Source organism: Zingiber officinale, chromosome 6B (assembly GCF_018446385.1).
Source record: "Zingiber officinale cultivar Zhangliang chromosome 6B, Zo_v1.1, whole genome shotgun sequence".
NCBI lineage: Eukaryota > Viridiplantae > Streptophyta > Magnoliopsida > Zingiberales > Zingiberaceae > Zingiber > Zingiber officinale.
The window spans coordinates 126,240,006-126,257,308 of record NC_055996.1 but is presented as its reverse complement, the minus strand read 5'-3'; positions in this window follow the sequence as shown (position 1 = coordinate 126,257,308).

Sequence of the window (17,303 nt, the reverse complement as noted above, 5' to 3'; positions counted from 1 at the left end):
TAATGAGAAAAAATTTCAATAATACGGCGCAACTGAGTCTCGAACTCTATATCAATGCATTTATGGAAATTACTAATAAATCTTAGAATTATTGTTTGTGTGAATAACAAAAAGGACATTAAAGTACTTTTATTTTGGGTTTCACCAAAGTTAGTTAATAAAGGGAGAAGATTCTTAATAAAATAATAAGTAAGATATGTGTTGATTAATTTTGTTCATAAAATACAATAAATATATAATTATGGACAAAAATTAAATAGGCATCCATCATTTAAGTTTTCGTCAAATGGATGTCCTATTTTTTATTAAAATCAAATGAACGTCTCTTTGTGCCTTTTTTAAAGTGGCATACCCAAAATATTCATATATTAATTATCTGATCATTCAGCCATATAGAAGTTAGCAACTAGCTTCTATAATTGTAGAAGCTAATGTTAGGACCGAAAAGTAGCTAGAGGGGGGTGAATAGCTCGTCGCGTACTTCATGGTTGATGTTGCTTGTTTCTTTGAAGATGTGCAGCGGAAATACAAGAAACAAAAACATACAACGCTAACACGGTTGGTTTACTTGGTATCCACCTCACAAGAGGTGACTAATCCAAGGATCCACACCTACTCACACACCCTCCACTAATAAAACTCTCCTTTATGGTAACTACCGAAGGCGGAGAAGCCCTACAAGACTCTCAATACAAGAAGAAAGGGAAGGGAAACAAAATACAAGCGCAAAGCTTACAATGAGTACAGAAAACCCTAACCCTAGCTTCTCTTCTTGACTTTGATCCGCCTCTTGACTTGGAAAACCTCCAAGATCCTTCAAGAACTGGCGGTCTGAGCTTTGAAAGCGCTGTGGAGGAGCTGGCGAGAGGTCTAAGATAAAACAGTGGGGAGCTACTGAAGGAGACGCCCGCCTGCAGCTCAAATACGACGCAACGGTCGGATCCCGATCGATTCGAAAACTCCCAATCGATCGGGGAGGCTTTGGATCGATCCAGAGCGCCTCTGTGCTCTGGAAAAACACCTAGATCGATCCACGCATCGATCCAGCGCTTATCGCGCGAAGCAGCAGCGTCCCAATCGATCCACTGATCGATTGGGACCTCTGGATCGATCCACTGATCAATCCAGAGGCTTTCTGTGCGCTGGGAAAAGCCTAGATCGATCCACTGATCGATCCAGCTCTTGGTTTTTGCCCAAAACCAAGTCTCAAGCCTCTCAAACCAACATCCGGTCAACCTTGACCTGTTGGTACATCCTGCCTAGCATTTTGGTCACTCCCTTGACCTGCCAGGACTCCTCACCAAGTGTCCGGTCAATTCCTTTGACCTACTTGGACTTTCCTTCATCATGCCAAGTATCCGGTCACTCTCTTGACCTACTTGGACTTTCACCTGATGTCTGGTCAACCTTGACCCATCTAGATTTTTCCTCATGCATGGCTTCACTCACTAGGACTTCTTTTCTGCCTGGCTTCACTCACCAGGACTTCACTTCTGCCTGGCTTCACTCACCAGGACTTTCACCTAGCTTCACTCACTAGGATTTCTCTTCTGCCTGGCTTCACTCACCAGGACTTTCACCTAGCTTCACTCACTAGGATTTTTACCTAGCTTCACTCACTAGGATTTCTCTTCTGCCTGGCTTCACTCACCAGGACTTTCACCTAGCTTCACTTACTAGGATTTCTCCGCTGCCTGACTTCACTCACCAGGACTTTCACTTCGCCTAACATCCCAGTTAGGACTTCCCAGTCAAGTATCCGGTCAATCCTTGACCTACTTGACTCTTCTTCAATCAACCTTGTATTGTCAAACATCGAAACCCAAACCAAGACTCAAGCTTGGTCAACCAGGTCAACCTTGACCTGAGAGATGTTGCACCAACAATCTCCCCGTTTTTGATGTTTGACAATACCATAATAACACTTACAATACCACATGTAAGTTAGGCTAATCTCATAGCCTAAACCTTCTTCATGTCACTAGGTAATGGAAGCATAACTTAAGCTCTTCATTCTCCCCCTAAGAGGGCAAACTCCCCCTTAGATAATGAAAACCTAACTTACCCCCTTTCATAAGTCCTTTCATTCTCCCCCTATTGGCACACATCAAACCATGCCCCATTCTTGGGCACACATCAATAAATCCACTTGTTGAAAACTCTCCCCCTGAAGAGTTGCTCATCGTTGTTCACAACTTCACTCGGTGTGATCAACACGACAATGAAAGTCTCATACCCTTCATTTATCCTTAACCCTACATTCTCCCATTAATGTAGTCAAATGCCCGTCCTAGAGCATTTCTAACTTAAACCACTTGAACAATGAGGATATCCGATCCCCATTAAAGTTCAAACGCTCAACCTTGAGCATTTTCTGAAAAGAAGGTTAACCACCTTCCAAGGTTCATGAAAAAATAGTGTTCATGTCTTTAAAGAGTCCCTCCCCCTAAAGACATGGTGGTAACTTCTGTCATTGCACCAACAATGACTTGGAATCCCTAAACCTTTAGGAAATCCAAATTTTGAAGTTGTGAGGTTCAAATATTCAAAACTTTGAAACAAACCTCAACCTAACTTCAATATAGTCTTCCTTAACCAATTCATCCTTGTTTTCAACATGAAAACTCCCTTTTTATGTATACAAATATATTTTGAGGGGTTTGGAATGGTTACCTAGACTAATATAGGTTCAAAATGCTGAAATCAGGCCTTCCCAGCCAAAATCAGCAACTTGGATCGATTGGAGTTGGGTTCCAATCGATTGAACCTTTCTGAATCGATCCACTGATCGATTCAGGATGTGTAGATCGATCGGCAGATCGATCCAGCGAGCTCTGCTCGCGAGAATTGCCTTCTGAATCGATCCACTGATCGATTCAGGCACTCCAATCGATCCATGGATCGATCGGAGCTCTGATAGTTGCTGAATTTCAAATTCAGCCAACTTCAGAAATCCCTAGAAAATTCTACAAAAATCCAAAAATCATGAAATTTCGTGTAGACATTATTTAGGGCATACTTTATCATGGAAAAATAGTTTTCTATGAAAATACATCATAGTTTCAAAGATTGGCACATGTTTGAAAACTTGCTAAAAATTTTAGCGTTTTCTTCAAGTTGTGTCTAACTATTCAATGGTGATTACTATCAAAAGATAGCCTTCACCAAGGTTTTCCAAAAGCATTTTAAAATAATTTTCAAAACCAATATCCCATCACATTCCTTGGGCTTAATGCACATGACTTGTACATTAGCTTTCCCAATGATGGGAAAACACATAACTATGTGTTTTGATGAACCTAAAACTCAAAAGACCACACTAAATCAACATCTTGAGTTTTGTTCATCTTCCTAACATCTCACTTGTATCTAATGTGCACTAAAACACATACAAGTCACCTTATAGTCCTTGTGAGATGTGAGATTTTGGTTTTGCCCTATTCTAGGGATCATACATATCTATCTAGGCATTTTAGAGATATTAGACATCCACCTAAGATGTCACTTGTTGATTCCACTTGTTTATAAATGCCATTTGTTTATACCACTTGTTGGTAAAAACATTTGTCCTTAATTTTAAGGAAATAAACATGATGCATGATTATGTTATGGCATACATCAAAAGGAGATAATTTTCAAAAGAAAATATCCTATAACTACATGATGTATGAATGTCATGACATGGTATTTTTGTATTTTTCATAATAATTCATGAATGCAAAATACAAAACTAAAACATGATGTCATGACATATAATGGGCAAACAATCATGACAAAGTTTAGCAAAAATAAAATATACCTAGATTACTTATCTAAGTGTCCTTAACAATTTAGCTAACTCAAAATACACCACTTGTTTTAACTTAACACGTTAAACCTAGATTGCCCTAAATGCTTCAAAGAAATGTCAAAACCTAAATTGACATTTCTATTTCTCTTGATTTGTTTATGTCACTTAAAAATTAAGCATATCCTCAAATGTTGGCACATTCCATTTTTCTTCAAGAGTAATCACATAAATCAAGGCCCGGATTGCCTTAAATTTTTAAGAGAATACCAAAATCCCAACTTGGCATTTCTCTAGGTTTTCCCAATTTATGCCATTTTAAGATAAAATCAATTTTTCCACCATTAGGCACATTTTACTCTTTCAGGGAGTAAATAATAATTCCATTTCATTTTAAGGTTAACAAAAACCTTGAAAATGCTTCTTGAGTGTCAATTTCCTCAAAGTTGAGTTAACTACCATTCTAATCGGAGTTGATACTCTCTAACCCATCTATGGGGTAGAGAAGATGCTCCTAGGAACCCAGCACCTATTGGTGCTCCTTGGATGCTCTAGGTACTCACTAGGGATAACTTCCCTAGATACCTTCTAGTAACCTTATTTGGTTTCTTAGAAGCCCTGGTCACATTTTCTAGGTCAACTCTAGGGATAGCCTCCCTTGTGACCTTGTTAGTGACTTTCTTATACTTCTTAGAAGTCTTAGTCACTTTGGTTGCAAAAATACTTCTAGGGATATCTTCCCTTGTATCCTTGACTTGACCTCTAGACTTAGGGTTTGTTCCATAACTATATGGAACCCTATGATAACTAGGCACATCCTTTTTAGCTTTGAGTTTGTATCCCAAACCTCTATGGCCATTGGATGACTTTTGTACCCCTAAACCTAGGTTATGCTCATTTTGCCCTAATAGGATATTTTTCAATCTTTTTAGGGTCTTTTCTAACTTATCAAGTCTTGACCTCAAGACTTGATTTTCCCTCACTAAGTCCTTAGTATTTGATTTTTCATTTGATCCATGAGCATTTTTATTCTTGGGCTTGTATCTATTATCCTTAGTGTTCTTGCCTAAATTTTTATCTACCTTCCTAACCTTAGGTTGGGTAGTCTTGGCATGTAGGGCCACATGCTTTTTCTTAATGCCCTCATGCTTTCTATTCTTATGGTAAATTGCATTAAGATGATAACAATTAGAACTATCATGCTTTTTACCATAATGTAAAGGGGTAGGCTCAATAAATGTTACCTTCTTCTTTACCTTGGAGGCTCCCCCTTGACTAGTGCCTCCTTGAGCCTTGACCATCTTCTTCCCCTTGGAGCATTGACTTCGGTAATGCCCTTTTTGTTGACACAAGAAGCACACAATGTGCTCCTTGCTCTTCTTTGTCCCGGGGGTGGTCTCTTTGGGCTTCTCCTTGCCCTTTTGTGTCACTTGACCCTTCTTCTTGGCCAAGTTGGGACACTTGCTCTTGTAGTGCCCACTTTCCCTACACTCAAAACATATTATATGATTTTTATTTTTAATTGAAACATTTATACCTTCATGTGTAGGGTTGACACTTTCTCCTTTGGATTCGGAGGTAGAGACTTCCTCTTGATCCGCAAATGATTGTCCTCCCATTGATTTAGCTTGACTTGTGGAGGTGGAAGTTACTTCATCCTCTTCTTCTCTTGTCCCAGATGTAGAAGCTTCTTCTTCTTCTTGATCCGGCGTCACAAAGGATTGCTCCCCCTCAATCCTAGAGGTGGAGGCTTCATCATCTTGTACATGGAACAAGGAGTATGCTCCCTCCTTGTTCTCTTCATTGCACTCCCTTGAAGATGAAGCTTCTTCTTGAACTTCTTCTTCGGAGGTTGAGCATCTCTCAACCTCGGAGTCCTCCTCTTGATCTTGCTCTAAAGAGTCACCCTCTCTGGATTCTTCTTGCTCTTGTACAGTGGAGGGGATCTCTTCATGAAGCTTGGCCAATTTACTCCATAATTCCTTTGCATCTTCAAATTCTCCAATTTTGCAAAGGATGGTGCTTGGCAATAAATTGACCAAAAGCTTGGTCACTTTGTCATTGGCCTCGCACCTTTGGACTTGCTCTTGGCTCCACTTGCTCCTCTTGAGAACTTTGCCCTTTGAGTTTGTTGGAGTCTTCAAGCCTTCCATAAGAGCAAACCATTGCTCTATCTCCATCATAAGAAAATTTTCGATTCTTGATTTCCAAGAATCGAAACTCGTGGAAGTGTATGGTGGAGCCACCCTCGTGTCGAATCCGAGCCCATCTCGGAATTCCATTGTAGAAGTTGAGCTTTTGAATTTCTTTGAGTTTGACAATTTTGCTTCAACTTCTTCACCCTCTAGCTCTTCTTGTTATGCTTGACCCTTCCGGCGATGATTCCGGTGAAGAGCAACATTGCTCTGATACCACTTGTTAGGACCGAAAAGTAGCTAGAGGGGGGTGAATAGCTCGTCGCGTGCTTCGTGGTTGACGTTGCTTGTTTCTTTGAAGATGTGCAGCGGAAATACAAGAAACAAAAACATACAACGCTAACACGGTTGGTTTACTTGGTATCCACCTCACAAGAGGTGACTAATCCAAGGATCCACACCTACTCACACACCCTCCACTAATAAAACTCTCCTTTATGGTAACTACCGAAGGTGGAGAAGCCCTACAAGACTCTCAATACAAAAAGAAAGGGAAGGGAAACAAAATACAAGCGCAAAGCTTACAATGAGTACAGAAAACCCTAACCCTAGCTTCTCTTCTTGACTTTGATCCGCCTCTTGACTTGGAAAACATCCAAGATCCTTCAAGAACTGGCGATCTGATCTTTGAGAGCGCTGTGGAGGAGCTGGCGAGAGGTCTGAGATAAAACAGTGGAGAGCTACTGTTCACTCTCCGCAAGTGTACGGAAATGTCGCAAGTAATATAAAAGATTATCGTATCCACAGGGACTGGAATAAGCACTAGAAATGTCTCAATGCGAATTAGCTAAACAACTATCCAATCGTTTCAAAAGCAAAGTAAAGGTAAACAAATCTAATCTTAAAGATCAACAAACAAGAATTTAGTGTTTTGGGTTATGATAAAGGGAGATTCTAGGAGTTTCGGTTTCTTTGTAGGATTTCTCGAATGTAAATGGTTCACCAATTCTTATCCCTCAATTGCCAAACATGTAGAAAGTTGCCGGTTCTCTCTTGCAATAGACAACCGGCTAAGAACTGAGAAATGTATCTAAATAGGATTAATTAGACATGAACCTATGTTATCCTTACACAGAAGTGCACCTATTACTATGCCTTCCTCGGATATCAACGTAGAAGCCCACGACTTATTAATCTATCAAGATACAAGAAACTAATCACAAAATTCATCCTACTCTCTTGAATATTCCTATTTCCTCTTCAAGATTATCTCTCAAACGTCCTTACACAGGCTTGCACCTGTCACGTGGATCCCTCGGATGATCGAGTGAGAGTTTATCTTTACAAAGTCCATAAGAAATCCAAACAATTAATCAAGAATGAGAATTAAGCACGAATCACCATTAATCATTCAAGATCTAATCGATACAAGCAAGATAATGTCATTGAAACAAGAAAATGGCAAATCCATAAGAGATTACATCAATCCATCATACAAATACTCCCTTCATCCTAGAATACAAGATCTACTCCATGAATCGAGGAAGAAAACCCGAAGAAATAAAGAATACAAGCATTTCTTAAATCCCCAATCCAAGAAACCAAGAAAAGGGGGAAAGAGAAAACTTATCTACGAAGAAGCTTCGTCTTCGGAGCCGAAATCGTCAAGAGCTCCCCTTGAATCGCCCAGAAATCCTCCCAAGATTGGGAGGAAACCACCAAATCTTGCCTTCTCCCAAAGGGGGAGAGATCCCCTTTCAATTCATGAAGGAGGGTTTAAATAGAGGAGGGAATCGGGCGCCACACGGCCCCGTGACACGGCCGTGTGAGATTCACACGGCCATGTCCAGTTCCTTCTCTACCAAAGCTGCACGGCCGTGTGACTCCACACGGCCAGAACCCTTCTGCTCACTGGAAATACTACACAGTCGTGTGGTGCACACGGCCACAGCCTGCTTGGTCTCTGGAAACCTCACACGGCCGTGTAGATCCACACGGCCATGTAAGGCTTCTGCTCTGGTTGGCTTCAAATCTTGACACGGCCGTGCGAAGTTCACACGACCATGTCATCTTCCTCTTCTGTTGGTGCCAAACTCCATACGGCCCGAGCTCCATACCAGTGCAGGGCCGTGTGAGGTACACAGCCCGGTGCTTTCTCCCTTCATTTCCTCCAAGGCTTGCCCAAAGATGTAGATTCTTCACCAAATCGACTCCTGTGTACAGAAAATACACAAAAAGCATATCTCCGAACCAAAAGAGTAAATATGCTAAAAGGAAAGCTGGAAGTATAAAAATGCATAGATCAAGCATGCTCAAAATATGTAAATGTGCGTAAAAATATGCATAAGAGAGTATATAATCTACGCACATCAGCTACTGAAGGAGACGCCCGCCTGCAGCTCAAATACGACGCAACGGTCGGATCCCGATCGATTTGAAAACTCCCAATCGATCGGGGAGGCTTTGGATCGATCCACGGATCGATCCAGAGCGCCTCTGTGCTCTGGAAAAACGTCTGGATCGATCCACGCATCGATCCAGCGCTTATCGTGCGAAGCAGCAGTGTCCCAATCGATCCACTGATCGATCCAGAGGCTTTCTGTGCGCTGGGAAAAGCCTGGATCGATCCACTGATCGATCCAGCTCTTGGTTTTTGCCCAAAACCAAGTCCCAAGCCTCTCAAACCAACATCCGGTTAACCTTGACCTGTTGGTACATCCTGCCTAGCATTTTGGTCACTCCCTTGACCTGCCAGGACTCCTCACCAAGTGTCCGATCAATTCCTTTGACCTACTTGGACTTTCCTTCATCATGTCAATTATCCGGTCACTCTCTTGACCTACTTGGACTTTCACCTTATGTCTGGTTAACCTTGACCCATCTAGATTTTCCCTCGTGCCTGGCTTCACTCACCAGGACTTCCAATCTTCCTAGCTTCACTCACTAGGACTTCTTTTCTGCCTGGCTTCACTCACCAGGACTTCACTTCTGCCTGGCTTCACTCACCAGGACTTTCACCTAGCTTCACTCACTAGGATTTCTCTTCTGTCTGGCTTCACTCACCAGGACTTTCACCTAGCTTCACTCACTAGGATTTTCACCTAGCTTCACTCACTAGGATTTCTCTTCTGCCTGGCTTCACTCACCAGGACTTTCACCTAGCTTCACTCACTAGGATTTCTCCGCTGCCTGACTTCACTCACCAGGACTTTCACTTCGCCTAACATCCCAATTAGGACTTCCCAGTCAAGTATCTGGTCAATCCTTGACCTACTTGACTCTTCTTCAATCAACCTTGTATTGTCAAACATCGAAACCCAAACCAAGACTCAAGCTTGGTCAACCAGGTCAACCTTGACCTGAGAGATGTTGCACCAACAACTAACACCTAGCTTCTACAACTTGCAAAAGCTAGCAAGTAGCTTCTACAATATATTAGCTGATCATTCAATCATATAGAAGTTAGCAATTAACTTATACAATTATAGAAACTAACATCTAGCTTTTACAATACATTATCTAATCATTCGATCGTATAGTAGCTATTGTAGAAGCTAGTTGCTAGCTTCTACAATAATGTTTTATATTATTTTGATTCTATTTATTTGAGTGATAACTTAATTAAAATAATATTTTAATGAACAAAATAAACAATTAGGACTTTAAACACTTATTAGATTTTAAATAAATATTATCTAACATTTAGCTTCTACAACGTGCAGAAACTAGTTGCTAACTTTTACAATATATAAAAGCTAGTTGCTAGTTTTTACAACCATAATTTTATATAATTTTGATTTTGCTTTTCTAAGTAATAATCTAATTAAAATAATATTTTAATAAGCAAACCAAACGATGTAGACTTCATGACATTACATTTCAAATGAATATAATTTAATCATGATTGAGTATTTCGAGCTAGTATATAACTTTTACAACATATATATAGTAGCTATCTGGTAACTTCTATAACGTGTAGTAATTATCTGTTAGCTTTTACCTATTGTAGAAGCTAGTCGGTAGCTTCTACAATAATAATGAATCCAGAGGAATTTTTGAGATAAAATCATGAGAGGAGTGTGTAAAGGGGCTGAAGAGGCATTCATTTGACTATTTAGAAAAAGGGGCACTAATATGATGTTTCTATTAATTTGCGGTTCCCTTTTAATTTTTGCCCAATAATTATTACTATGTTCAATTTATAAGAATGACTCGAAGAGTCTATGTACCAAAGTTGGTCACACCTAATCAATTTGATCATTTATATTCAATTTGCTTGATAGACTTGGTCAAAACTATCTTATATTGTCAACTTTGGAAAAAACTTGAAGGGTCATAAAGTACTAGAGGGGGGTGAATAGCATGCGTCGTTTTTTTTATCTTTTCGGAAAACAAATAATACGCAGCGGAAAAGAAAAGAAACAATCCTAACACTTTTTCTTTTACTTGATTCGAGCATTCAACGACTCCTACTCCAAGACCCGCACTCGCTGAGTGATTTCGTTAGGCAATCCACTAAACGATCAAATATTACAAAATGATATAGAATTTAAAGTACAAGTAAATAAAGATAATTATGCTGGCGACTTAGAGCAGGAACTTGAGTGTTATTGTCGGAGTAGCATTTCGGCATTATAGTAAAGTTTCAGAGTAGCACACGAGTATGAAAGTCATAGTCGATTGATATTTGAGGCTATTGTTTGAATCTCATTTATAGACATTTTCAGGTGTATGGACCACCTTGAGCGCCTGAACTGAGGCCTATCTAACCCTACTTCGTCATTGGATTATCCACCTCCGGGTGTCTGGACCATCCCCTAGGTGCCTAGACCACTGGTGTGGCTGCACCTCGATGAAGCTCTATCCACTTCTAGGGATATAAATGAGTCGAACCGAGCCGAACAGTATTAGGCTCGAGCTCGAATCGAGCTTTTATCACAAGGCTCGAGCTCGGCTTATTTTAGAATTATCAAGCTCGCGAACAGTTCGAGCTCGGCTCGTTATTAGCTCGATTATCAAAGTTAACGAGTCTAACTCGTTAAGCTAGCTCGGGCTCATTTTCGGGCTCGTTTAGAGCTCATTTTTGGCTCGTTTTAGAGCTCATTTTTTAGCTCATTTTAGAGCTCATTTTTTGGCTCATTTTAAGGCTCGTTTTAGAGCTCGTTTTTTTTAGCTCGGTTTAAGGCTCATTTTTTTTGGCTCGCGAGCCTATAAACGAGCATGTTCGCGAGCTCACGAGCCGAATATCCTTAAGCTCGAGCTCAGCTCGATAAAACTGTCGAGCTCGGCTCGATAAGATAAACAAACGAACTCGAACGAGCTTTTTACCGAATCGAGCTCCGAATAGCTCACGAACCGTTTGGTTCATTTACATTCCTATCCACTTCACTTCTATCCACTCCCAGGCACATGAATGTTGACGAGTGTTGACCAATCAAAGTGTGCTAACTCATCTGTATGAGTAACTGGGTTTGGGCCAATCCAAGCACCTTGACCCACTCCGGGTGCTCGGACCTCCGGGTGCCTAGACCCTTCTGGGATGCCTGAAAATCCTTTTTCTAGCCAACTTGCAACTTCAATTTCATAAAAGACACGTTAGTCCAAATACCAAAAAAAATATCCTACAAAATAAAATTTAGCATATTAAAAATAAGAACAATTTATGACTTAGATCCTGTCTCGCCAAGACTAGGATCTAGTTATGGTCTTAATTTAGATTTTTTAAATGGATATAAGTTGGATCAGCGCCTATAGCCTCATTGGGGCTCGTCCTAACTGGATCATTCTCCTCCAGTACTTACCTCACTTACCATTTGTCGACTTACCAACTTTTGACCCACCAGGTCTTCCTGCCATATGCCCCATATAGACTTCAGCTAGTTGTCAGATCCCGCAGACCCAATTGGACTTCCTGCCATATATCAACCTATCTAGGTTTTGCTACCAATTTTCAACTAGACTTCAGCCTAGTGTTAGGTCTCATCAAGTCTTTCGGTCCTGCACACTTGGTAAATAAGTTAAATCACAAGTCTAACTTTAACCTTTGTCATACATCACAAGTCCTACTTGATTATAGACTTTAACCTTTGTCATACATCACAAGTCCTACTTGATTAAATAAACTTTAGAACTCATGCTTTAGTTGATTAAGTTTAATTAAGTTTTTATTTACTTAAGTTTAATTAGGTGTTTAAGTTTTAATTTAGGTTTTTAATTTTGAATTAATTAAGTGGGTTAAATTATCTCTTTTTTTACAAAAATGTACTTAAGATTTAAATTTCCCTTTAATCTTGAATTGGTTGAATTTGTTAAATTATCTTTATGTGAAATATTATCTTTAATATTTAATTTTTATTAATTTTTAATTTATTAAATTGGTTAAATTATATTTTTTTAAAAGATTATCTTTAATATTTAAATTTTTATTAATTTTGAATTTGTTAAATTATTTGTGTTTAAGATCTTATCTTAAATAGTTTTTTTTATTAATTTTTAATTTTAAATTTCTTAAATTATTTTTATTTTAGATAGTAATTTCTAGATTGACATTATCTATATTATCAAATATTTTATGAAAAAATTATTAATTTTATCTAGATCAAAATTCTTCATTTTTAAGTTTTAAATTTAGATTTAAATTTATCTTAATATTTGAATTGATTAAATTATTATTATTAATTAAATTTTTAGGGATAAGATTTGAATTAGTAAATTGAGATTTATCTTATTTAATTAAGTTTGAATTTTTCAAATTCAAATTATTTAATTTAAAATTTTTAGAATTAATTAAATTTGTATTTTTATTAATTTTATAATTAATTAGAGTTGAATTTTTATTAATTTTAGAATTATTTGAATTAATATTTGAATTCCAGAAATTATTTAAATTTAATTTTTTATTACTTAAATTTTTATTAATATTCTTATTTCCAGAATTAATTAAGTTACTTAATTTGGTCAATATTTTATTTGACCAAATCAAAATTGATGTAGATTTGATCAAACTTTTAATTGACTTGATCAAAATCTAAAATTAATTAATTTAAATTGATTTGGTCATTTTATCATTTGAATTATTTAAATTTTATCATTTGAATTATTTAAATTTGAATTTGTTGAGTTAATTAAACCTAATTTTTTTAATAAAATTTTCAGTATTAATAATTTTATTTTCAGAATTATTAATTAAAATTTTAGAATTATTAATTAAAATTTTGGATTTATAAATTAAGTTTTTTCAATTATTAATTAAATTTTTAGAATTATTCAAAATTTTTAAAACTAATTTGTCATCCAAAACATTATATAATTTACTGTAAAAAGTAATTTCTAATTTATCATGCATATTGATATTTACGTAATTGGATATACTAATCAAAATCGTAACCCCTAATTCTGTAAGTTTTTTTTTATTAGTTTGGACTTATATCTTGATTCAATTTTGACTTGATCCTCTAGCTTCAACGGCTCCTCGTGAAACTTGATCAACTGAGTCTAAAACTCATATGCATTCTTGTATTTTTTTAATATGCATATAACATTATTAGATAAAATATTACAGACTAATTTAGTTAACTTTTTATTCAACTTTGTGTACCAAAAAGGTTTTTTTAATATCAACAAATTGTCAAAATTTATACTTCTTAAGAATCATTCCATTGCTCACCTCCAGTAGTTAAAATTTTCTTGATCGTATAGTAATATGGTAATGGATCGTGGATGCTTCATCCTTCTTGATGACACATTAATATACTTACAAGAAATATAGATAAGAAAAAATTTCTAAGACTTTATCTTGAAATTAATAGTGTGGGAGAATAAACCTAAAAAACTAACTCGAATGATATTACACTAATTTTGAGAAAAATAATAAAAAATGAAAAATTTGTTAAAAGATATTATTACATCAATTCTGACTTGCCAAAAAATGAAAATGCAAAATCTGAAAAAGGCATAAGATTATTTTTTTCATCAAAAACAATATATATTTTTTCAAAAAAGAAACGAAATGCTTTTATGATGATTTCACCCCAATTTAGATTGACCCCGCTCTAATATCAATTGAAGCATCGTAAAGCGCTAAAGGGGGGTGAATAGCGCGCCTCACTTTTTTTACTTTTTGGAAAATAAAGAATACGCAACGGAAAAGAAAAGAAACAGTGCTAATTCTTTTTCTTTTACTTAGTTTTGAGCCTTCAACGACTTATACTCTAAGACTCACACTCGTTGAGTGCTTTTATTGGACAATCCACTAAGAGATCAAATATTACAAAATGATATAAAATTTAAAATACAAGTAAATAAAGACAATTATACCGACAACTTAGAGTAGGAACTTGAGTGTTGTCGTCGGAGTAGCGTTTTAGCGTTGTAGCTAAATTTAAAAGTAGCACACGAGTATGAAAGTCATAGTCGATTGATATTTGAGGCTGTTGTTTAAATCTCCTTTAATAGATATTTCCGGGTACCTGGATTGAGACCTATCTGATCCTACTTCGTCGCTGGATTATCCACCTCTGGACGCCCTAGACCGCTGACGTGGCTACACCACGACGAAGCTCTCTATCTCGCCTCTATCCACTCCCGGGCGCCTGGACCACCCCCGGACGTCTGAATGTTGACGTGTGTCGACCAATCAGAATGCACCAACTCATTTACACGAGTAGCTGGGTTAAGGTTAATCCAGGCGCCTGGACCCACTCTGGCAGTCTGATCCTTTGGGCGCCTAGACCTTTCCAAAGCGCCTAGAAATCTTTTTTCTAGCGAACTTATATAGGGGTGTCAATTCGGGTGGGTCGGGTCGGGTTGGGTCGGGTTGAGTTTTTTTTTTTTTTTTTTAACCCAACCCGAACCCGACCCGAACCCGAGTTCAACCCAAAACACCTCAACCCGAACCCGAACCCCGAAAAACCGATTCAAAACGACTTTTTTGGGCTATTTTCCCTATAATTCTTCACTTTTATCTCAATATTCCATCATTATCATACAAACATGATATTAATATACATAAAAACATCTAAATTTTTAAAATAAAATTTGATTTAACTCTAAAAAAACTAGGGGTGTCAATTCGGGTGGGTCGGGTCGGGTTGGGTCGGGTTGAGTTTTTTTTTTTTTTTTTTAACCCAACCCGAACCCGACCCGAACCCGAGTTCAACCCAAAACACCTCAACCCGAACCCGAACCCGACCAACCCGATCAACCCGAACCCGACCCATATAACCCGAAAATCCGATTCAAAACGACTTTTTTGGGCTATTTTCCCTATAATTCTTCACTTTTATCTCAATATTCCATCATTATCATACAAACATGATATTAATATACATAAAAACATCTAAATTTTTAAAATAAAATTTGATTTAACTCTAAAAAAACCCACAAAACCCTATATTTAAGCCAACCCGGTCAACCTGAACCCAACCCGACCCAACCTGAAAATCCAACCCGAACCCGACCCGAACCCGAAAATGCCCAACCTGAACCCGATTTTTTTCGGGTCGACTCGGGTTGGGTCGTCGGGTCGGGTTCATTTTTGACACACCTAAAAAACTATTTAATCAGCCAACCAACAACCTGAACCACAAATTTTTTTTACCCTCCAACCCGAACCCGACCCGAACCCGAAAATGCCCAACCCGAACCCGATTTTTTTCGGGTCGACTCGGGTTGGGTCGTCGGGTCGGGTTCATTTTTGACACCCCTAAACTTATAGCTTCAATTTCCTATTAGACGCGTTAGTCCAAATAATAAAAAATACCCCGTAAAATAGAGTTTAACACAATAAAAACAAGATCGATATATGATTTAGATTCTATCTCCCCAAGACAGGATCTAAGTTGGACCAGGGCCTACATGCCAATTGGGGTTCGTCCTCACTGGATCACTCTCCTCCAGTGCTTATCTCACTTACCATTTGCCGACTTACTCAACTTTTTATCCACCAGGTCTTCCTATCAGATGTCCCATCAGGGCTTCAACCAGTAATTGTCAGGTTCCACAGACCCAATTTGACTTCCTACCAAATATCAACTTATATGGTTTTCCTGCCAATTTCTAATAGGACTTCAGCCTGATGTCAGGCCTGATCAAGTCTTTCAGTCATGCACACTTGGTAAATAGGTTAAATCACAAGTCTAACTTTAACATTTGTTATACAACAAAATCTGAGTTTGATTATTAGTGGAAACTGTACCAACAAAGCTCCTCCCATCTTCTAGTCATTTGACAATTGACTATAAGTTAATCTTATGATTTATCTTCCTTTATATAACTAGGAGATGGTGGATACATGAGATGAACTACTCAATCCAATTTGAGTAATTTCTATCCTATCCATCTAATTCGCTAAATTCGATCCATCTTCCTATTTGATTGACTTGTCCAGTTGGCCCGTCTCACCACCCAACTCAATTATTTATTTACTTTATCTAATTTTAAGAAGGGTCTCTTCAATTTAGGGACGACAACGGAGCGGAATAGGAAGGGACGGAGTAGATTTGCCATCCTTATTTTCGTCCCTGAATTTTATCTCAATCTAGGGATGACAACAGGGCGGGTTCGAGCCGGATTTGGCCAATCTCAGCACCCACTCCGTCAAAAAAAAAAAAAAAAACCGAACCCTCCCCGCCTACTTTTTCAACCCGCCCTGTCCTGAACCCGCTCAAACCCGACAGGTTCGGGGCTGGTTGGACTCGCCAACCCGCTAAACTTTATATATATAGTTTAAACCCAACTCATTGTCATCCCTATCCCAACCCCTTGAATTTTATCCCTGCTCTTATCTATTAAGGTAATCCCCATCTCCGCCCCAGTAGAAATTAAATCTACATCCTTGTCCAAATCACCGCTTTTCATCCAACAAAATAAATATAGAAGGATATGGGAGAATCTCATTTCCATCCCAATCCTTATTTCCATTTCCATTTCCATTTCTATCACCAAACCATATTTATGTCGTATCAAGATAGATTTGAGAATAGGATAGCATCCCATATCAGTCCTAATCGGATTCTGAAAAAATCCTCTTAATCTAAATCCGAATCCGATTTTTTTTTTTTTTCCAAATCCGTCCCTCTATCAGATATCTCCTATGGGATCCTAGAGTACATATGGGAAAAATTGTCAACCTGCTCCAATCCATCATCATATGCTTAACCCAACGTCCATACCAACTTTAATCATCTCAACTATCTTACATAGTACGTTCGAATGTAACTCATTTGACATGACTGTTCAACTTGACCTAGTACAGTCGTGGCTGCGTTCTTTCTATCTCCAATTTTTTCAATAATCCAGATATTTAATTTTTACGATCAACCTTTAAAATTTCCAACGTAAATCAAAACCGAGCTTGTGTAAATCAGGCAGCCTACGTAAAC